At 39.5% G+C, this 23,656-nt stretch overlaps 1 protein-coding gene across 11 annotated transcripts in view; it reads left to right on the top strand.

Annotated features, from left to right (window-relative positions):
• EIF4G3 (eukaryotic translation initiation factor 4 gamma 3) overlaps window positions 1-23,656 on the top strand; it is a 386,245-nt gene that overhangs the window by 142,209 nt on the left and 220,380 nt on the right. The gene's annotated exons all lie outside the window — the stretch shown is intronic.

Raw genomic sequence — 23,656 nt, 5'->3', positions numbered from 1 at the left:
TCCATTTGGCCCATTATGCTTTTTAAAGCATTCTTTTCCTCATTGGCTTTTTGGACCTCTTTTTGCTGTTTTAGGTTAGTCTACTTTTAAAGGTGTTATTTTCTTCAGCATATTTTTGGGTCTCCTTTTTGACTTGCTTTTCATGATTTTTTTGCATTGCTCTCATTTCTTTTCCCAATTTTTCCTCCTCCTCTCTTACTTGATTTTCAAAATCCTTTTTGAGCTCTTCCATGGTCTTGAGACAATTACTTATTTTCTTTGGAGATTTTGAATGTAGAAACCTTGACTTTTATGTCTTCCTCTGATAGTATGCTTTGATCTTCCTCATCCGAAAGGATAGAAGAAATTATCTTTTTGCCAAGAAAGTAACCTTCTATAGTCTTATTTTTTTTCCTTTTGTTGGGCATTTTCTCAGCCAGTTACTTGACTTTTGAGTCCTTTGTCAAGTGGAAGGTATACTCTGGGGACCTGTAAGTTCTCAGTTCCTCCAAGGTGGCACAATCAAGGGAGAGGAGTTTACTCCTCTCTTGGCCAGCACTCTGGTTTGTGAGCAGGATTCCTCTTCATTCACCACCAGCCCCACCACAACAGTGCTCTTCCTCACTCCAGGACTGCCACTGAGGACCGAGCCCCATATCAGCAGCTTGATTCCCCCAGGGTCTTTATGCCAAGGGCTCCAAAAGTGGATGCTGCTGCCACCCTGGGGCCAGGCCTGGGGCCAGACTGGGCTCCCTTCTCACCCAGGTGAAAGAGCTTTCTCAGTGACCTTTGAAGCTGTCTTTGGCATTTGTGGGTTGAGCGATCTGGAAATGGCAGCTGCTACCTGTGATTCCACGCCCTGAAGCCTGCTCTTTCTGTGCTGTGCCCTGCCTCCTTTATAATTTCTTGAAATATGATTTTTAGGCTCTTTTTTTTGATCAGGTAATTCTTAAACTGCCTCTCCTGGATTTATCACTTGTTTTTCCAATGAAAAATTTCCCATTTTGTTCTATTTTTTTCATTCTTTTCAATTTGTTTCATCATTTCTTGATGCCTCATGGAATCGTTAGCTTCCATATGCCCAATTTTAATGTTTAAGGAATAATTTTCTTTGGTGAGCTTTTGTGCCTCCTTTTCCATTGGGCGAATTCTATTTTTTAACGAACTCTTTTCTTCAGTGTATTTTTGTACCTCTTTTCCATTTAACCAATTCTGTTTTTAAAGAATTTTTTTTCTTTTGTGAATTTTTTGTATATCTTTTTCTCTTTTTTGTGCTTCCTTTACCGAGTTGTTGACTCTTTTTTTAATGATTCTCTTGCCTCAGTCTAAATTATTTTTCCAGTTTTTCTTCTGTCTCTTATTTTATTTTTAAAATCTTCTTTGAAGTCTTCCAGTAGCTCTTTTTGAACATGAGGCCAATTAATATTTTTCTTAAAGGCTTTGAATGTAGATGTTTTGACATGGTTGCCCTCTTCTAAGTGTTCCTTTATCCTCGCTGGCATCATAATAGCTTTCTATGATTGGAGGTTTTTTAAAATTTTTTTTCTCATTTTTCTGCCTTTTTTGTGACTTCTTACTATCTGTAAAAATTAAACTCTGCTCCTTGAAATGGAGAGATCACTTGCATCAAACTTTTTGTGCTGGGGTTCAGGGCCTTGGTGCTGGCTCACACCAGGCCTGGTTGCCTAGCCACTGGCTTGCACTAGCAATGAGGTCTTGCTGCTGACCTCTTACTTCTGGCCTGACCGGGGCTTGGTCTGGGGGCAGAGTCTTGCTCCTGGGTTGTCCAAGGGGTGAGCAGTTGCTGCTGGCTTGCTCTTCTGCTCAGGGCTTTGCTGGTGGATTGCCCTGGCGTGGAGCCTTGCTTTTGGCTCCCTCTAGGGTGGGGCCTCCTATTGGCCTGTTAGCAGCACAACACTTTCTTCACTCCCCAGTGAGTTAGACCTTTCCTTCTGACCCTGCAAGGTGTCCCAGGCTAGTAAAATGCTTCACTGCCCCAAAATTGCTTCTGAGATATTATTGCAATCTTGTTTTGAGGGGAGCTTGGATGGACTCAAGTGAGTTCCTACTTTCTAATGCCATCTTGGCTCTGAAGAGAGCAGGTAATTTTTTTTTTTAACAGTTTTATTTTTTTCAATTATATATTGGAAAGAAAATTTTTAACATAAATTTTTACAAAATTTTGAGTTTCAGATTTTTCTCCCTCTCTCCTGTCTTCCTAAAACAGTAAGCAATTTGATACAGGTTATATGTGTGCAGTCATGTAAGACATTTCCATATTAGTCATAGTTATAAAAGAACAATCAGACTAAAAAGAAAAAAAACCATGAAAAGAAATAAAATGAAAAATAGTATGCTTCAGTCCACATTCAGAGAACATCAGATGTTCTTTATCTGGATGTGGATGGCATTTTACTTCCTGAGTCCATTGTACTTGTCTTCCATCATTGTGTTGCTGAGACGAGCTGAGTCATTCATAGCTGATCATCACATAATGTTTCTGTTAGTGTGTACAATTTTCTCCTGGTTCTGCTTTTTTCTTTTTATCATTTGTACAAATCTTTCCAGGTTTTTTCTGAAATCTTCCTGCTCCTCATTTCTTACTGCACAAAAGTATTTCATCCATATACCAGAGCTTGTTTGGCCGTTCAGTTGACAGGCATCCCTTCAGTTTCTAATTTTTTGCCACCAAAAAAATAGGCACCGTAACTATTTTTGTGGATGTTGGTCCTTTTCCCTTTTATATAATCTCTTTGGGGTACATGCCAAGTAATGGTATTGTTGGATCAAAGGATATGCACAGTTTTATAACCCTTTGGGCATAGTTCCAAATTGCTCTCCGGGATGGTTGGAACATTTCACAACTCCACCAGTAGTGCATTAGTGTACCAATTGTCCCACATCCCCTCTAACATTTATCATTTTCCTTTTTGGTCATATTAGCCAGTCTGATAGGTGTGAAGTGGTACTTCAAGAGTTGTTTTATTTTGCATTTGTCTAATCAAAATTGATTTAGAGCATTTCTTCATATGACTATAGATAGCTTTTTTTTCCTTCATCTGAAAACTGCCTTTTCATATCCCTTGACCACTTATTAATTGGGGAATGACTTGTATTCTTATAGATTTGACTCACTTCTTCATATATTTGAGAAATAAGGCCTTTTTCAGAGATGCTTGCTGTAAAGGTTGTTTCCCAGCTTTCTGCTTTCCTGCTATTTTTGGTTATATTGATTTTGTTTGTTGAAAACCTGTTTAATAAAATCAAAATTATTTCTTTTACATTTTGTAACATTCTATCTCTTGTTTGGTCGTAAATTCTTCTCTCTTCAATAGCTCTGACAGGTAGACCATTCCTTGCTCTACTGAGAATGGGTTATTCTTAGAAAAGCCTGTACAGGTTAGGTTTTGGTAGAGAGGTCGACTACCCAATAGTCTGAGATCATAAGAAAGGATAGTATAAGACACAAAGAGGTTTTGGAGTATTGGAGAAGGGAGATGAGTTAGCTGCCTTGCAGATAGCTGGAATTTCTCTCCAAGAGGTGATGGTATCTGCAGAGCTTTGGACGAAGGTTGTTTAGGATGTGGAGCTGTCAGAGTGGAGAACGGTTAGAACATTCACTGTGAGCAGCATCATAGTCAATAAGACACAAATAAATGATTGACATTAATGGTTGACAAGTTTTTGTGGTTGCTTTGCTGTGGTGCTAGTGAAGTGGAAGGTGGATATTGGCTTGTCCAAGTTGAATAATTAACAGAGTTGAAAAAGTGGGAAGGCAGAGGAAAGGACTTAGTGGGGAGAAGAGTACATTGCTTGTAGGTTCAATTACCTAAATGTGATATATACAGAAGGATCAGAAGAGGTAGAGTAACAGAATGTTGAAGAGTAATGAGGGCATGGAAAGGAGAAGGGATAGACTGTAGTTAATGTGATTTCAGAGTTTAGAATCTTGGATAATTGAACAGTTCATAGAGATACTGAGGTTTCAGCTATTATTATATTCCTCTGATTTTGTTATTTCAGATAGAGGGAGGAGAGCACAGAAATTTTAAAGAATTGAGAAACCAGAAGTATTAACAATGTTCTTGATAGAAAAAGTACTAGGTAACACTAGTCATCTTTGAAATTGTATTAGTTGTACTTGTTTGCTGGGGTGACTTTGATGAGTCAGTAGAAAACATTTGCATATAGGAAAACATTTTATTTGCGTCAGGATCTGTAGATGCTCTCATGCATTAAACATGCATTAATAAATATATTTAAAGTTCTTTTCCTAGTTTTTGAATGACATTCACTACTACATACTTGACTGATATGAAATTATGTAAAATCCATTCATTCCCCAAGCTGCTATTTTGTGCTATATACTTGTTGGAAATTCAGATAGGTACTCCATGAGGTCAAAAGATCTAAGCGCATACAGATGGTGAAAGCTCTCAGTATGAGGCTCCTCATTAACAGAATTGATCCTTGTTCTCTGACATAAGTTTGTTTGCATACATTTTTGTGTATAGAGATAGCTGGTTGATACAATGAATAGAGTGTTGGACTTGGAGTTAGGAAAACCTGGGTTCAAATCCAGCCTCAGACACTAGCTATGTGACCTTGGGCAAATTACTTGATTGCTGTCTGCCTCATTTTCCTTGACTATAAAATAGGGGTCATAATAATACCTACCTGACAGGGTTATTTGGAGGATTAAATGAGATAGTATTACAACTCTTAGCAAATTCTTGGCATATATTATAGGTATTTAATAAATGCTTATTTCCCACCCCTACACTTTTAGTCTCTATTCACAGTCTGTAGCTAAAGTGTGACCCTTTTCCTAGGATTTATATGAATTTTCTTTCAAGAGAATCCAGGAAGGTAGTACTGTGGTCTATCATAAGACCCAAGTTCCCACATATTGGTAAGATGAGAGTACTACATTTTTTTGGATTCCTTGATTTTTAAAAAAATCTAGCAGAGGTCCTGACCAGAATCTCAGTGGTGTTGTCTTCTTTTATTGGTATTTATTCTGTTTTTGTATAAACTACATCAGTCAATCAGCAGCATTTATTTAGCGCCTATAATATGCCAGGATACAAGTGCACACATCTGGAACAGCCCTTCTTCCCAAGGAATACAGACAGTTGTCCACATTTCTGGATCCCAGCCTACACTAAGTGGACGGTGGCATTTGCTCATGTCTTTGTCATTTCATAGTGTTCAGTTTTAGTTATTCAAGGGTGCTGGTTCTTTCTAATTCCTTTCTTATTCATACTCATTATGTATGTTGACTTCCCGTCTGCTGAATTCTCTTTGGATCAGTTCATGTTAGCTTTCTCTACATGCACAATAAAAGGATTCCATGACATTTTCTTTTCTTCTTTTTCTTTTAGCATCCCTGTTCTTTCTCCAGTTGTCCTGGTCCAAGAGTTTTTTTTAAAAGGCTCATATATATCCCCATCTACTTGAGACAATTCTGTGATGACATGGACTTCAACTCTTGCCTTTGTCATTGCAGTTTTCTTCCTAAACTGTAGCAGGTAGAACATACCCTGGATGTAGTTTGGCCAGTACAGAGGAGAGAAACTTTTAGCTCATGTCTCTGGGACCTGTGCTTCTCTGAAGGCAGTTTAAGATCACAAGAGTTTCTTTTTAGGCTGGGGAAGGGGTTGTGAGATATTCTGATAAGGCTGTATGGCCTAATGGATGCTATTTGGAATAGTTTACCCCATCAATCTTAAAACACTTGGTTCAGTTTTCTTTAGAGCATGTTAACTACATCCTTTTAATAGTTAATTGTTCAAAACAATTTTAAATTTCCTAGGTATTATTTTATTATTTTTTCTGATTATTTGTTTTTACTTTTCAATGTTCACTTCCATAAAATTTTGAATTTCAAATTTTTCCCCCATCTCCCTCCTCTCCCCACCCCAGGATAGCATATATTCTGATTACCCTTTCTTCCAATCTGCCTTCCTTTCTGTAACTCCCCCCTCACCCCCCATCCCCTTCACTTCTATTTTCCTGTAGGGCAAGATAAATTTTTATACTCCTTTGCCTATATATCTTATTTCTTTGTTGCACATAAAAAACAATTTTTAACATTCATTTTTAAAGCTTTGAGTTCCACATTCTCTCCCTTCCCCCCTCCCCACCCACCCTCACTGAGAAGGCCAGCAATTTGATATAGGTTCTACATGTGTAGTCATGCAAAACACTTCCGTAACAGTTATATTGTGAAAGACTTAACTATATTTCCCTCTACCCTGTTCCACCCTCCATTTATTCTATTCTCTCCTTTGACCTGTCCCTCTACAGAAGAGTTTGCTTCTGATTACCCTTTCCCTCAATCTGTTATCACTTCTATGATCTCCCTTCTCTTATCCCATTCCCTCCTACTTTTCTGGAGGGTAAGATAAACTTCCATACCTAATTGAATATTTATGTTATTCCTTCCTGAAGACAAATCTGATGAAAGTAAGGCTCACTTATTCCCTCTCACCTTCTGCCTCCATCTGTAAAAGCTCTTTGTTGCCTCTTTTATGTGAGATGATTTACTACATTCTATTTCTCCCTTTCTCTTTCTTCCAGTACATTCCTGTCAACACTCAATTTTATTTTTTAGATATCATCCCTTCATATTTAGCTCAATCTGCGCCTGCATGCGCTCTCTCTCTCTCTCTGTCTCTCTTACTCTCCTTCCCACACACACGCATCCACACCCACAGGTATACATACACATATTCATAGGTATATACACATATATGTACACATATACACCTACTTATATACATATACATACGCACACATATTCCCTCCAACTACCCTAATACCAAGAAAGGTCTCATGAGTTACAAATGTCATCTTTCCATGTAGGAATGTAAACAGTTCAGCTTTAATGAGTCCCTTATGGTTCTCTCCTGTTTTCCTTTTAATGCTTCTCTTGTTCTCATGAAAGTCAGATTTTCTATTCAGCTCTTGTCTTTTCAAAAAGAATGCTTGGAAGTCCTCTATTTCGTTGAAATTCCATTTTTTCTCCTGAAGTATTATACTCAGTTTTGCTGGGTAGGTGATTCTTGGTTTTATTCCCATCTCCTTTGACTTTTGGAATATCATTCCAAGCCCTTTGATCCCTTAGTGTAGGGGGCGGAGCTAAGATGGCAGACTGAGAGCAACTCACCTAAGCTCTTAGACAAACTCTTTCAGACACCTCTAAAATTCTGGAGGTGCAGAATCCAGTAGGAGACAGACTGGCAGATTCACAGCCCAGGACAGACTGGAAGGTCCACAGGAAGGATCTGTTCCACAGGGGTGAGCCCACAGTGCACAGCGCAGAGCGTGAAGCGCTGTGGAGTGGGAGGGCCCCAGGGAGATCTGAAACGGCAGCAGTCGGAACCAGCAGAGTGGCAGCCCAGGGTGAAAGACCAACAGAGCTGAGCGAATGACAGCTGCTGAGTCCCAGATAGCAGCCACAGCAGCTCCTGAGACTTTCAGCCCGAAGATTAAACGTCTGTAAGTCACCTACTTCAACTTCTGGGAGCCAGGATGGTGGAGTGATCAGTAAATGCTCTCTCCTCCCACCTTAATGACCTCGAAAGAACCATAAAATATTTCCCTAGGAAAATCCTGCATCAGTGGCAATAGCAGAGGGGGCAAATAGTCTCATAACACCTGAGGCTAGGAAAATAGCTAAGGGGGATTCCTCCTACAGTGGCAGAGACCAACCAGAAGGAGAGGGGACCCAGGGCAGTGGAAACTCGCACTAGGACCCAGGTGAGCCTCAGTGCTAGGAGAGGAGCCCCAGGAGGGGTGGAAACTTGCACTAGGATCTAGGTGGGCCTCAGCACTCCAAGGGAAACGGGAAGACAGTAGGTCAGCTGGGATCACCATCCCCTGAGCTTACCTTTGCTTCAGTTCAGCTGAGGAGATCTCCCTTGACCAGACCACCCCTCCCCGCCACTTCACAAGCTAGCCCCAGGGCTGATCGGGGAAACACAAAACAAAAAGATAAAAAGACACTTGCTCTTAGGTTTCACACAAGTTGGCTCAGCACCAAATTCTGCAGCTTCTAACTGAAAGAACCAGAAGCCACAACACACAATCACCATCATGAACAAAAAAGCAAAACAAGCACAAAAAAACCCATAGAATCTTTCTGTGGAGACAAGGACTAAAACACAAATACCAAAGAGGTCAGTAGTGAGAATCCTTCCATCTGAAACTTCAGAAGGGACTGTGAACTGCTCGCATGCACAAACAGCTCTCCTGGAACAGCTGAAGAAGGAAATAGAAGAAAAACTGGCCAATGATTTTAAAAGTATAAAAAAAGAATTCACGGATGAGAACATCTCTTTAAAAAGGAAAATTGAACAAATGGAAAAGGAAGCACAAAACCTAATTGGGAAAATTCTTTTCACTAAGGAAGTAAGAATCTGTAATCTGTTTTTCCCCCCATTTGCTCATTTTTCCAGCCAATTCCTTTACTTTTGAGATCTTCGTTAAGTGGAGGGCTCCAGAGGTAGCTGCCCAGCCAATTACTTGATTTTGAGCTCTTTGTTAAGTTAAGTGGAGGGCTCCAGAAATAGTAGGTGGACCCTGGTTCTGGGGCCTGACCACCCTCCCCTCTCAGCCACCAGCGAGACCCTTATTACTGGCCTTCGGAGCTGTTTTTGGCATTTCTGGATTGAGAAGTCAAGAAACCGCTGCAGCTACCAGCAGTTGTCTCCTAAGGTCCAGCCCTGTGCGATAAAGTCTTTCTGTCAACCTAGATTGTCTTGGGCTGGAAATTTGCTTCAGTCTGTCATATTGTAGCTTCTGCTGCTCCAGAATTTGTTTATAGAGTCATTTTTAATAGATTTTTTGAGGGGTTTGCTGGGAAAACTGAATCAGGTCCCTACTTCTACTCTGACATTTTGACTCTGTCCCCTTCCAGGTATTATTTTACACTTGGAAGATACTTCCTAGGTTTCTTTAATTCCACGACAGCACCGAAGAGATTATTAATTCAGCGTTGGATAGACTGATAGGATCATTCCTCATGTGATTATAGACACATTGGAAACATGCAGGCATTATCTCAAGAGAGTATGGTACTCAGTCACTGAGATACTGAGACAGAGCATATTCTACTTACTCCCTTACCATCCCATCAGCTGAGCTATTGCCATTAACTTTTTTGCTACCCAGACTCCTCCTCTGTGACTATCAAACTTTATCCAGATCCTCTCTTTTTCTCCCAGTCTTTGTAGATGATAAATTCCCTATTGCCTAAGAGTAAACATCTCCCTCCCTAGGCCCACTTCCTGTTCTCATACCCTTGTCTACTTTAATTCAATCCCTCCAGTGTCCCCAACTCCAGCTCAGCCAGACCCTTTAACTTTGCTTCCCTGGGCTGTTCTATTGGAAGTCCTCATTTCTTTGAAGACCTGGTTCAAGGACTGCCTTTTATAGGAAGCATCTTCTGATCCTCACAGCTCTAGTGCTCTCTGTTGCAAAGCTATCAAGTATATATTTAAAAACATAAATTACATTCAGATCTTTTGCTTCTGCATCACTGGCAATTTTCACTGTATTTCCCTCTCTACCTCTTCCTTGAGGCCTTTCACATATATTAATGAATACAAAGTGGAAGAAATGAAGTTCAGCAAAATGGACCAGTAAAGTGAAAAAGGCCAATTGTTTTTGTGTGATAAACTTCCAATTTATTTATTTTTGATTTTCAACATTCACTTCCATAGGTTTTAAATTTTCTCCCCCTCGTTCCTCTCTCCCTCCCCAAGATGCCGTGCAACCTGATATGGGCTCTACACATACATTCCTATTCAATACATTTTCACATGTCATGTTGCATCGAAGAATTATAACAAATAGGAGGAACCATGAGAAAGAAAACAAAACAAGACACAGAAGAAAATAGTCTGCTTCACTCTGTGTTCTTTCTCTGGATGTTGATGTTTTTCCATCATGAGACCTTTAGAATTGTTTTAGGTCCCTGCATTTCTGGGAAGGACTGAATGTATCAAAATCAGTCATTGCATGCTGTGACTTTCTGTGAACAGTGTTCTCCTGGTTCTGCTCACTTCGCTCAGCATCAGTTCATGTAAGTCTTTCCAGGTCTTTCTGAATTGCACCTGTTCATCATTTCTTATAGCACAATAGTTTTCCATTACATTCGTATACCACAGCTTGTTGAGCCATTCCCCAATGGATGGGCATCCCCTCAATCTCCAGTTCTTGGCCACCACAAAAAGAACTTCCATCAACATTTTTCTGCAAGTGGGTCCTCTTACCATCTTTATGATCTCTTTGGGATACAGCCCTAGAAGCGGTATTGCTGGGTCAAAGGGTATGCAGAGTTCCAAATTGCTCTTTAGAATGTTTGAATCTGCTCACAGCTCCACTAGCAATGAATTAATGTTCTAGTTTTCCCACATCTTCAGCATTTATCATGAGAAGCACTAACTTTACATGCAGTTTTCCACACTCATGACTCTCCACCTCTGTTGGGGAGAAGGCACCCAGAAGAGGGGCCTGCTGTCACTTCTTTGTTGGCCAAACTTAGTTGTTATGATTCCATCCAGTTTTGTTGTGTTGGTTTCCTTCTATATTAAGGCAGTTATTGAGTAGTTTTTTTTCCGGGTTCTGCTTACTTATCCATACCTTATGTTTCTCTGTTTTCATCAGATTAATCATTTCTTATAACACAGGAATATTCTATTACATTCATGTACCACATTTTCCCAGCCATTTTCTAGCTCTTAGTCACTAATTTTGTTTCCAGTTCTGCTGCTATCAGCATTTTGGTGTCTGTGAAACTTTCCTTGTCACATTGACCTCCTTTGGTGTTGTGCCTATATCTAGTAGTGGAATCTCTTGCCTCAGAGACTCTTAGTCTTTTTTACAAAAATCTTGACTGCTTTCCAGAATGGTTCGTTGGAATGATTCACCCATTCACCAACAATTCAGTGGTGTTCTCTTCCCACAGTCTCTCCAGCATGGACTCTTCATGTTTTTTGTCCTCTTTGCCAGTTTGCTACGTGTGAGGTAAAATCTCAGGATTGTTTGGATTTGTATTTCTCAGTTATCTGTGATTTGTAGCATTCTCATGTTTGGTGTTTGAAGCTCTTCACAACTGGGCCCTGACCTCCCTTTCTACCCTTATTACACGTCTTTTGCTTTTGTGCATCTAATAGTCTAGTCAGAGTGACCTCTTTAACTTACAATACACGAAGCTACAACTTTTGTCTCTGTGCCTTTGTTATGATTGTCTTTCCTTCCTGGGATATGTGCTTTCCTCACCTCCTATCTTAGAGTCCCTCTCTTTCTTCAAGGCTATTTTAAAGCACCAACTTTTATTTACATGGGACCTTTCCTTACCCTTTCTCTCCCCTTGTACTATACAGAGGTTACAAATAGAATGTCTTAAAAGACTTAAGACCTTGCATTTGCATATACCCATGTTTTTGTATTTTGTTTCTGAAGGCTAGATTTTAATGTGTTCCAGGCTGTTTGGTTTTTATATCCTCAGTGAAACCTAGCACAGTGCCTTCTCTCTTTTAGCTAGTGCTTGTTTTCCCCATTAGACTGAATTCCTTGAGATTAGAGGCTGTTTTTCCTACCTCCCTCCCTCTCCTTCCTTCCTTCCTTCCTTCCTTCCTTCCTTCCTTCCTTCCTTCCTTCCTTCCTTCCTTCCTTCCTTCCTTCCTCCCTCCCTCCCTCCCTCTTAACACAATGCTTGGCACAGACTAGGTACTTAGAAAACACTTAACAAATGATTACCTGGCACATATAGGTACTTAATAAATAAATGGTGGCTGACTCACTGAGGGGTTATGGAGGCCAAAGCCTTCATTTTTAGAGTCGGAAACCAAAGCCATCAGAGTTAAGTGTGACTTGTTCAGTGTTACATAAGGGATAGACATTAGAGTTGGGGTGGGAATCCAGTTCCCTGATTCTAGATCACATCCCCTTTCCACCATACCATCTTTCCAAAAATCAAATAACATTGAAAAGTTTGTTTAATCTTTAAACCAAATGCTTTCTTTCACATATTGAAAAAAAATCTAGTGCCCATTAATCTTACCTTTAAGTTCAGACTGCTCAAAGTATGACTGACCAGGAGCAGTGTTGCCTAGGACTTTGTTTTAATTAAACATCCTTAGATGATGGAACAAAATGGCCCTGACTCCTCAGTAATAACTAGAAAAAACAGAGGATAGTCAAATTAATATAGTCAGTACTCATTCTTCTTCAACAGTCTGGGCACCAGGAGTTTAAGTTCAGTTCCAGGTCACCTGGACAAATACTTGTGTTTTTCTCCAAGGTAGATGTGTCCTGTTTGGGATGAAATTTTGCAGCCTAATTAGCTGCTGGGGCTTTGCAGCCAGTCTTCCTTTGCCATGTTAGGAGCAGAGGCACCATGTGATATCTAAATTGAGCCTCCTCATAAACTAGTGGGAGTGGGAGAAGGAGTCAGCTTGGGGAGAGGGGTTTCTGTTGCGCTCCTGTGAGCAGGAGGAGAAAGGCCTGGGGGTGACTCAGCTGTTTTCTGGATGGGCTCATGGGACTGAGTGCGCACTTTGCCTGTTGATTCCTGGCAGAGGAGTGCGTGCTGAGGAGTCACGTTACATAGCAGGCCTGGTGTTTATTTCGCCAGCCTAGGGGTGGGTCTGAAAATAACTGCTAGGGAATTTGTGTGTGTTTGCTTGCTCGCTAAATTCGGCACTGCAAGGGAGAAAAGCAGCACAGGAAGTGGTCACTGCCAGCTTCTTCCTTTTAACTTTCTTTGAATATATTAGTAGGGAGATGATTTTTTTTTATGACATTGATGGAAGATAAAAAGGTTTAGAAAATCGAATCTTAGCAAGCAAGCACATTCCATTAGAGCTGCAGATTCTGTCTGTGCGGTGCCATATTTGAGTGCTTTGGAAGTCCATCCCTGAAATGTTTGTAAACTGACATCATTATCTTGGAGCTTCTGTGTCTTCTTCCCCCTCAGCTTTAAAAAAATAATAATGCAAAAAAAGAAAAAAACTACCCTCCAGTCTCACTAACTTTCTTCCCTCTCCCAAGAGTTCTCCATATATTATGTAGTCCCTGTTAGGCACAGAGATGTGCTGGCCACTTCTGAAAACAAACATTTCACTTGGAGCCACTTTCTTGGTAAGTGGGTGGTTCATTTGACCCCTGAATCCTCTGAAATCACTAATGTTTTCTGGATTGGGTCCTGAAGTCATCTTGTGTTATTTTACTGTAATTATTGGGACGGACCATTATATGAATTATTCTCTCAGTCAGTTCATACAAATCTTCCCAAATTTTTCTGAATTCATCTGTATTTTTTATGACAAAATAACATTCTACAGCATCCATGTACCACGGTTTGTTTAAATGATAGGAGCATATTTTTTCCCCCCAAATTTTCCCGTCAGAAAATTGCTGTTATAATATGGAAGTATTCTAAGGAAGTCTCTGACCAAAATGTCTATACCTTTTACTCAGAAATCCCACTACTAGGTATATACCCCAAAGAGGTAAAAAATGGAAGAAAAGGTCCCCTATGTACAAGTATATGCATAGCAGCATTTTTTTGTATGTGGGGTAGCAGAGAATATTAAACTGAGCAAATTGCTGTTGTCTGGAGAATGACTGAACACATGGGGAATGGATGAATGAATGAAACATTCGTTGTGTGCTTCACTTTGTGCAAAGCCCTGTCAGAAGCTCTGGGGGTGCACGTCGGAAAGGAAGACATCTCTGCTGTCCAGTAGCTCACATTCTAATGGGAAGGACAACAGCTGCTGGTCAAACGGCAAAGGCCCCAGGTCTTCAGCTCCCTTAGTCAGATAAGTATACATAGGGTGTACTAGGTGCTAAGCCCAAGGCAGTTATTATCTTGTTTTATCCTTACTTGAACCCTGGAAAGTAGGTGGTGCTATGACCCCCATTTTGCAGATGAGAAAACTGAGGCATCCAGTGATGAAGTGACTTATCTAGAATCCCATAGCTCCTAAGTGTTCTAGGGTGGATTTGAACTCGAATCTTCTTGACTCCAGGTGCCCCAGCTGCTCCTTAGGGTGTTGGTGGCAAAGTAGGTGTCAATATTCCTTCTTCAAGGTTATTTCAGCTGATAAAAAGATATCCGTTTTTGAAGTCAAATCATGTGACAGTGCTCTCCTGATTGGTAGCTGCTTCAGCTGGCCCATTATTTCAGGAAGGCCCCAGCCCTGCTTCACTTTATTCTTTACTCCTTATCCCCCTCCCCCAAATCTCTACTTCCTTACTTGCTGCCTGAAAGACAGGAATTGTCTTTTCTTTTGTAATTGTATCTCCAGTGCTTGACGTATAGTAACTACTTAAAAAATCCGTCCTTCCTCCTTCCCTCCCTTCGCATTGTCACAGCCTAGACATAAGCACTGAATTTTTGTTCCATTTAAATCTTTTCCCCTTTAAACAGTGCTTTATAGTTGTATTCATTGTAATATATTCCTTAAATATACTTTAATAGGTTGACTATTAGATATTTTATCTTTCATAGTTATTTTGAATGGAGTTTCTTTTTCTGTCTCTTCTTATTGGGTTTTTGATGATTTTTGTGGGTTTATTTTCTTTCCAAGGGCAGCTAGGTGACAGAGAGGACACAGTACTAGGCTTAGATCAGGAAAACTCAGCTTCCTGAGTTCAGATCTGGCCTCAGTCACTTCCTGGCTGTGTGACTCTGGACAAGTCATTCAACCCTGTTTACCTCAGTTTCCTCATCTGTAAAATGAGCTGGAGAAGGACATGGCAAACCACGCCAGTATCTTTGCCAAGAAAACACCAAGTGAGATCATGAAGAGTTGGTTGGAGGAGACTGAAATGACTGAACAACAGCACATTTTCTGTCCTACAACTTTACTGAAGCGACTATTTATATATAGGATTTATTTTGGTGTAGCATTTCTAGAATTTTCTTCAGTCACTCATTGAATTATTATTTGCAAATATGGATCACTTTGCCTCCCCTTTGCCTTTGCCTTTTTCCTCAGTTTTTTTCTTATGGCCATTCTTAGTATTTCTGGAAGTATTTTAAATAATAGTGGGGACAGTGGATATCCATGGATATTCCTTTTCATATTGGAAAGGCTTCTTCTAGTGTTCTGCTTTATAAATAATAATAGCTTTGGGCTTTACATAGATACTGCTTTCTATCTTGAAGAAAGGTCTGTTCTTTTGTGTTTTTGTGTCCTTAACATGAATGTATGAATAAATTGGTCAGAGACTTTTTCTGCATGTTACATTTGTACAAAACTTTTCTGTAGCACTACATTCAGGAGGGGCAGGAGTCATTGCCATTTCACTTTTAGCTGTTAAATTAATACTAACTGAAGATGAAGAGGGTTCTGTCCTGGTGACTTGAATGACTTCATTCTACTCTTATGGCTTTAGTCTCTGCATGGTCCCAGTGACTCTGTCCGTCCAGAAATCAGGAGGCTTCTGCCGTGTCCCTCTTTATGGGCTTGGCTTGGGACCAGAGCCTGGAAATCTGGCCTGTTCCCAGTAATGGTGATGGACTCCCTTGTCTGAGGAGCAGTGGACTCTGATGACTTATTCTTTGGGACCTGTGAGAGCCAGTAGCCTACCTGGTGCAACTTGGGCTGAATTTGGGCCTGAGAAATTTCAGAAGGGCTACTTAGAAAGGCTTCTTTCGTAAAGAGAATTTGATTTTAAGTCACATTGAACTGGAAATGTTGTTTTGTTCTATTAGGCAGTCGACACATTCCCCAGGTAAATGGTTCTTGGCACCATAAATGAAATGAGAGAGAGATATCACATGGAACCAGTTGGTGCTGTCTGAATGTGAATGAGCTCAGTTCTCTGACCACAGCTTCCTCCTGAACTGAGACAGCTTGCTTCCATCACTGCTCCACAGGCGTGGGGAAGAAGGTGGTTTTCCTGGCTCTTTACCTAGACAGAAGCAAAAACCCAATTGTAACATTTGGTACCTGGCTGTAGTCTCACATGCAGATTGGAACATTATCAGGAGACCTTGTTGCCGATCTGCTGAGTCACTTACTATCTAAATGACCAAAACTGGCTTTGGGGCCCAAATCTACTCGTCACCTGTGGCGAGAAGAGGATGCAAGAGGCATTCACCACAGGCAATTCGTAATCACTCAGTGTGGTTCAAAACATACCAGTGCAGTTCAGCATGGCACTAAATGTACAAATACTTTTTCTTTTTATAAAGGAAGTTTCTAGAAGTAGGGATGCATGAAAAACATAATGTAATCTGTCTAGGTGAGGGAATCTTGTGGTTTGTTGGTGAAGTTGGATGATTAAGTTGTATTCTTTAATATGTAACCATAATTTTGCCAGGCAGTTAAAGGCCATTTCTAACTCAATAAAGACATTAAGATGATGTCTGATTCAGAATTCTGTGTTCCCCTGCCTTCGTTCTAACCTCTCTTTCAAACCTCTCTCTTTCTAGAGATAGTTTACTCAGCAAGATGTGAATTTTTGAAGCCCTGTTTTCATAACAGGAGTAATAGGTACAGGAAGGGCCTGCTTAATTATTGTAGCCAAAGTGGACAATGCCATCTGATGGGGAATCGTAGAGTCACCGGATCACATCTGGTCTTCTTTTACTTGAAGGCCTCCCATGTAGAGGAGCCCACTAGTGACAAGAATAGGTGTTTCTTAATGTTAACTATGTCCCCAGACACTGAGGTTCCACAAAGCAGAAAACTCTTGGACCTTGCTCTTGAGGCACATGCTTGGTGCTGGGGGCAACTGAATATGCATGTAGGTCAAGTAAATAAGAAATAAATATGGTGTATTTTTCCAGGAAGCACTTTTAGCTGGGGACATTGAGAAAGGCCTTTTACATGGTTTTTAAAATTGTTTGTTATTCTGAACTTGACAAATAGAAGTATTTCCATATAAAAAGAACAGAAAAAGAAGATTGTTCATGAAATTATGAATGTCCGTTACAAAATAACAATTTATTTGGTGGAACAAAAACAATCTAGAACCTGAAGGAAAATAATTTTTAAAAGTAGGGCTGGAAAGGCAATTTCCAGAACCATTTGGCGGTGGTTAAAAAAGGAGGAAAGTAGTTCAGTGGGACAGATTAGACAAGGAAGAATCACAAATAACCAAATTCCATAAATCCCCAAACAGAAATTAACTAGGGAAGAACTCCGTATTTGACAAGAATTTCTGGGAAAATTTCCTAACAGTCTCTCATAAATTAGACTGAATCAGTCAATTCAGCAAACATTTGTTTGGGGCTACTGTGTTTCAGGTGGTGGGAATGCAAAGAGATTGGAATGATAATCAAATCCACAATTTACCTTCTATGGTGGAGATGACATGTACATGCACAAACATATACAGAATAAGTACAAATTAAATAAATACACCTAGCTTTGGAAGGGTGGAGCAAACACTTGGGGGCAGGTGATGTTTGGAAAATGTGGAGTATGTATGGTATTTGAACTGCATCTTGAAGGAGGAAAGACATTCAGGTGGACATTCAGATGATTAGGCAGTACACTTCAAGCCCAGGGGCAAGCACCCAGTGTAACAGCTGTATGTAGGGTGAAGTGAGAAGAGAGTTGAGGCAGAAAGGCCAATTAGAAGCCCATTTTGACAGTCTAGACAAGAGGAGGTAGTGGCCTGAAATAATGTTGCTTTATTGGCAGAGATAAAGGGTTAAATGGGAGAGATGTTGGTTGTCAAGTGAGTAAGATTTGGGAACAATATATGTGTGCAGTGAGTGAGGGAGAGTGAAAAATCCATTAGAACATCACTTTCACACGATCTGGGAAGCTCTCAGAATGGTGGTTCCTTTGACAGAAATAAGAAAATTTGGAAGACAGGTTGAGTTAAGGGATAATACTTAGACTTATGCAAACTTTTAAGGGTACTGAGAGAATTTACAGAAAGAAGAGAGGCCAGAACAGAGTCTTGGGTAGGCCCTACAATTATGGTCCATGATATGGAATATGAGTCAACAAAGGAGACTGAAAAGGAACTGTCAGGGACAGATGGAGACCTGAGAGAGAAGAATCATGAAGATCCAGAGATGAGAAAGTAGATGGGAAGAAGGGGTGATCCATAGAGGATCACAGGAGGATACATTGTGACTGCAGAGGTGATCCAGTCTAGCCTCTCCTTCTTTTCCAGAATAGGAAACTAGACTGAGAGAAACTCAGAGCCATCCAGTTGTAAGGCTATGAGGCAGAATTTGAACTCAGAACTTCTGACTTCTAAGCCCAGCATTGTATCCCCAGCACTATCTAGCTGCCAAGTACAAGGAGGAAGACTAAGAAAAGACCGTCCTGTTTAGCACTGAAGATATCTTTGGCAAGAGACATTTTAGCTGCGTGATAGGGTCAGAAGACAGCTATGAAAGAAAGGGTTGAGGTGTGAGAGGGAAGGAAGTCTAGGCAACAGGTTTAGGTAGCCTTTTCTGAGAGTATGGCTGAGAAAGGATAGAGAAGCATCCAATGATGTCTTGAAGGGTTGGCAAGATCTAGTGAAGCTTTGTTTTTTTTTTTTTTTAAAACACATGCGAGAGCCTTCAGCATATTTAAGGACAGTAGGGAAACAACCAAGATATATGAAGAAATAGAAGATTAGAGGGAGGGGCGGGGGCCAACTGAGAATTCCTTCTGCTGGAGAAGATAGAAAGGAATGGGCTTAAGGACACGTAGAGGGGCTGACTGTAGCAACAAGAAAGACTGTCCTGTCAGAGATTGGAGCTCTGAAATGAAAGGAAGAGACAAAGAGAACACTCAAGGCAAATGGCCTAAATTTTTTCAGTAAAGTAAGAGACAGGATGCTGAGTTGAGGGAAGCTATGGCTATAAAAGAAAGTTTTCTCTTGCTTTTCATGGGAAGTGAAACGAGACATTAATTAGAGGAATGAAAGAATTGCCTTGCTTCATTGAGGACCCAGGTAAAAACATGTTTAGCGATAGTGTACCCACATAATGTGGTTGTGTGATGTGTTCTGGCTGTAATATAGTGTGTGAGGAGGAGGAGTGAAGCAGAGAGTGGGAGGAATCCAGCCCTGATGCTTGATGCAGGGCAGGGGCTCAAGGGATTCTAGCGTAGAGGATAGTATAGAGTTGAATTGGTAACTAAAAGATAGAGTTTGGGAAAAAAGAAAAGTGAAGTTAACATCAGGGATCATGACCTGAGACAGTGAAGAGATTGAGGGAATGGATGAGTGTTTAGGATTGGGAGCGCACGGGGGAGATTGAATGTGATAGAGAATATTCCAGATCACTAATAGAGAAAGGGAAATTAAAACAACTCTGAAATTTCACCTTTGTATTTCTGAAACTCAGCTCTGCTCCTCTAAGTATCCTCCAGTCAGACATCTCCATGGTTCCCTACGTCCCTCCATGTTTTCAACCTTTGTGTGCCAGGTCCTGTCTGTCTCTCAAGTCTTTAATGTGCTCTGTTCTTGCTGGTTTTTGTGTGGAATTACATCACTAGACTCCATGTCTTTTCTTTGAAAAAATTTTTATTTTATTATACAGCATATGAGTCTTAGCAATAAGACTTAAAAATAGAAATGCTGTCTATTTTAAATCATGTGTACTTAACACATTAAAAAAATAAATATCCTTTTCCTTCCTCAAAACAGTAATATCAGTCATATTCCTACCTCATTAAGACAGTACATTGCAATCCATTTTTTAGTGGTAAGATGATACAGTGTGTTTTACACCATTTTAATTCAGAGCACTATTATAGCCATAAATTATAGTGAAATAAATTTGTCATATCATCTCACAAATGTCTTTTATGGGCTTGTTTGGTATTTTGTAAAATTAATGTCAAATCTCATTATTCACCCCGCCCCTAAATGAGGAAGTAAAAGAAAATCTCCCCTCAAGCCCTCAATAGATAGCTTAGTTCAGCAAAATCCTCATTGGCCATGTCTGAAAATGTTTGTCTCTTTCTGTATTTTAGGTTTATCATCTCTCTGTTGGGAGGTGAATGTTATTTCACTTTCATTCTTTTGGACTCATAAGTTTCTCAGTACATTGATCAGAAATCTTAAAAAATCATTTTTCTTCTATAATGTTATAGTTGTATAAATTGTTCTCCTAGTTCTGCACCCTTCACCTTGCATCATCAGTTCATGGAGATCTTCCCTTCCCAGTTTCTTCTGAAATGGTCCGTTTCATGATTTCTGAATGATGCAGTAATATTCTATTACATTCATATATCACAGTTGGTTTATCTAATCCCATTGTAGGACACTCCCTTAATTTACATATTTTGAGCTAGTATGAGACGATATGGGCCTTTTCCCTTTCTTCTTTGATGTCTGGGGTGTAGACCTGTAGTGCTTGACCTGGGTGCAAGGGTATGTGTGTTGGTAACTTTCTGGACATAGTTCCAAGTTGCTTCCAGAATGGCCAGACTAGTTCACAACTTCATCACCAGGGTATCAGTGGGATTTCTGACCTCCTGTTGTTGTTATTTTTCTTTTTTTTCCATTTTCTGCTAGTCTAATGGTTATTAGATAGAACCAAAGTTACTTTAATTCACATTTCTCTAATTATTAGAAATTTAGACAATAATTTATTTTTTGAAATTTTGAACATTAACAGAACTATACTTTCAGATAATCATACTGTCTACATTTTACAAAGCAGTTTCTTTAGTCTATATGTGGTCTTTAATAAAATATTAACAGAAATGTCCCATTTTGTCCATGTTTCCTTTTAATCTCTTGTAGATTTTTTCATATTCTGTAGCTGTTATTATAATTGAGTGGAAAAAAAAAACAGCAGTGATTTGATTAAGATGTTAGCACTCAGGATAGAAAGAGAAAAACAAGACAGCCCTTGCTTTCAGGGTCTTCATATTCTAATCAAAGGAAATAGACCGTGGGGGCACAACACCATAAAGGGAAAGGCCAAGTGAACCTCAGGATGTTGTGCTGGGGTTTGGAGAAGATTGCTGGCAAAGTGCTATGGTCCTTCTGGTACAGTCACATGGCCACATAAAGCCTTGTGGTCTTCCCACTTAACTGGCTTTTAAATTGATGCCTCCCTAATCAAGGCAGCTAGGGGGTGCAGTAGATAGGTGTGGGCAGTCTGGAATTAGGAAGACCTGAGTTCAAGTCCAACCTCAGATACTTACCAGCTGTGTGACCTTGGACAAGTCACTTCATCTCTGCCTCAGTTTCCTCACCTGTAAAATGGGGACAAAAATAATGCCTACCTCCCAGGATCTCATTTATAAAGTCCTTAGCGTAATTCCTGGTACATAGTAGGCACTTAATCAGTGCTTGTCCCTTCCCTCTTCTCATTGAAATAATATGAGTTGCTATGCCCACTCCAGAACCTATAGCCACTGAAATGAGGAGAGTCTAATTAGATCTGGACAGGTGTGGATAGCTTAGAGCTTTGGGGAATATTTCTTACACTACATGATTGGCTCTTATTATCATTCTTAATTTGTTTTTCTTGTCTTTTTTTTATGATGCATAGACGAGGACAAATAACAGCCTCACTGTGTTTTTGAAGTTTTTTTATTGATGTCTTTTGTTTTTTACATCTTCATGGTTTCTTCTTCTTCCTGTCCCAGAGAGCCATTCCATATTACAAACAGTTTTTATGAAGGGGAAAAAAGAGGAAAAACATCAGCAACAACTCATCAGTATATTGAAAGAGTTCAGAAACGTGGAGGGGGTGTCAGCTGTGGACCTCTCGTGTCTACGAAGCATCCTTTCATGTCTCTTCTTCCAAGCCTCTGCTTGTTTTTTCTGTTTAGACTGTTGTAGTTGCTGCGTATGTTGTTTTCTTGACACTGCTCACTTCCCTCTGTACCGTGTCATCTAGATCTTCCCAGGCTTCTCTGTGTTCATTACATACATCATTTTTTATAGCGCAGTAGTATTCTATTACATTACGTACCACGGTTTCCATACCTATTCCTCAGCTGATGGACATAGACTTTGTTTCCAATTATTTGCTGCCAGAAAAAGAGCTGCTATAAATACTTGGTGTATATGGGAACTTTCTTATCAGTGGTTTCCTTGGGTTTTGCGTAAGTCCAGTAATGGGGTCTTTGGTTCCAAGGTTATGGACATTCTAGTCACTTTATTTGCATAATTCCAAATTGCTTTCCAAAATAGTTGTACCATTTCACAGCTCCAGCAGCAATGCATTAGTATGCCTCTCACACTACAGCTCCACCAGCATTGACTGTTGCCCTTTTGGGGGCTCATCTTTGCCAGTTTGCAAGGTTTGAAGTAAAATCTCAGGGTTGTTTTGATTTGCTTTTCTTTTATTGTTAGTGATTTTTGGAGTATCCTTTTCTGTGGTTTTGAATGCTTTTCAATTGTACTTTTGAGAACTGTTTATTTCCTTTGACTGCTTACCTGTTGGGGAATGGCTGTTAGTCTTAAATATATTTATTAATTATATGGCTTGGGTACCAAATCCTCATTAGAAAAATTTGATATCAAGATTCTCCCCCCCCCCCCAAATGCTCCCTGTCTTATCCTAGGTGCATTAATTTTGTCTGTGCAGCTTTTCAAAGCTATGTTATCTTAATTTCCTCTATCGTTTGGTTAATAACACTTCTCCTTTTGTGAAAAGTATATGATCTGTTTCTCTTTTGATTTTTTTCTACTCTGATCACTGATATTTAGGTTATGTATCCATTTTGAATGTATTATGGAATATTGTATAATATACAAGGTGTTGATATAATTTCTTCTAGATTGCTTTCCAGTTTTCCCAGTGAATTTTATCAAGTGGGGGCTCTTTCCAAGGAAATACATGTTTTTTGCGTTACAAAACATTGAGTATTGAATTCTGTTGTTTTTGAATTTCCCTTGTTTAGTCTGCTCCATTGAGCTACTTCTCTATTTTTAAACCAATACCAGATGTTTGAATGACTCCTGCTTTAGAGTGGAGTTTCAACTCCGGAAATGCGCTTCCTCCTTTCTTCCCAATTTCCCTTGGTCTAGATCTTTGGTTTTTGAAAATGGATTTTGTTGTTATTTTATCAAGGTCTAGAAAGTATCCCCTTGGCAGTTTGTTTGATTAAAAGTATTAAAGTATTAAAGATTGTCATTTTTATTATATTGGCATAGTCTAGGCATAAACATGGAATATTCCTCCAATTCTTTTAAGTTTTCCTTTATTTCTTTAAGAAGTATTTTATAAATGAATCTATCAAGTCTTTCCCATTCTTTGGTAGGTTAACACCTAGATATTTTATGTATTTTGTAATTTTTTGAAATAGAATTTCCCTTTCTGTTTTTCTTTCTTGGGTTTTGTTATCATTATATGTGTTATTTGTTATTACATATTAGTTACATGTCATTAATTTTTGAGGATTTATTTTTGTAGTCTGCAATTTTGCTGAAACCTTCAATTGTATTAATTAGTATCTTTTCAAATTCTGTAGTTTTCCAAGTTATCAACAAATAAGAATAGTTTTATTTCTCTTTTACCTATCTTTTTGCCTTTAATTGCTGTTGCAATAAGACATTTCCAGAACTATATAGCATTTCTAGAACTATATCAAATCACAGTGGGGAGACTAGACATCCTTGCTTCACTGCCATAGTTATTGAGAAAGCTTCTATCATATTCCATTTTGCATGTGATGTTTGCTTTTGGTTTTAGATGCATGCTTTTTTATGATATGCCTATCCTTTGTAG

This window comes from Notamacropus eugenii, chromosome 5 (genome assembly GCF_028372415.1).
Source record: "Notamacropus eugenii isolate mMacEug1 chromosome 5, mMacEug1.pri_v2, whole genome shotgun sequence".
Taxonomy (NCBI): Eukaryota; Metazoa; Chordata; class Mammalia; order Diprotodontia; family Macropodidae; genus Notamacropus; species Notamacropus eugenii.
Note: the sequence above shows the minus strand (reverse complement) of the source record. Positions and strands in the feature narration are given on the sequence as shown.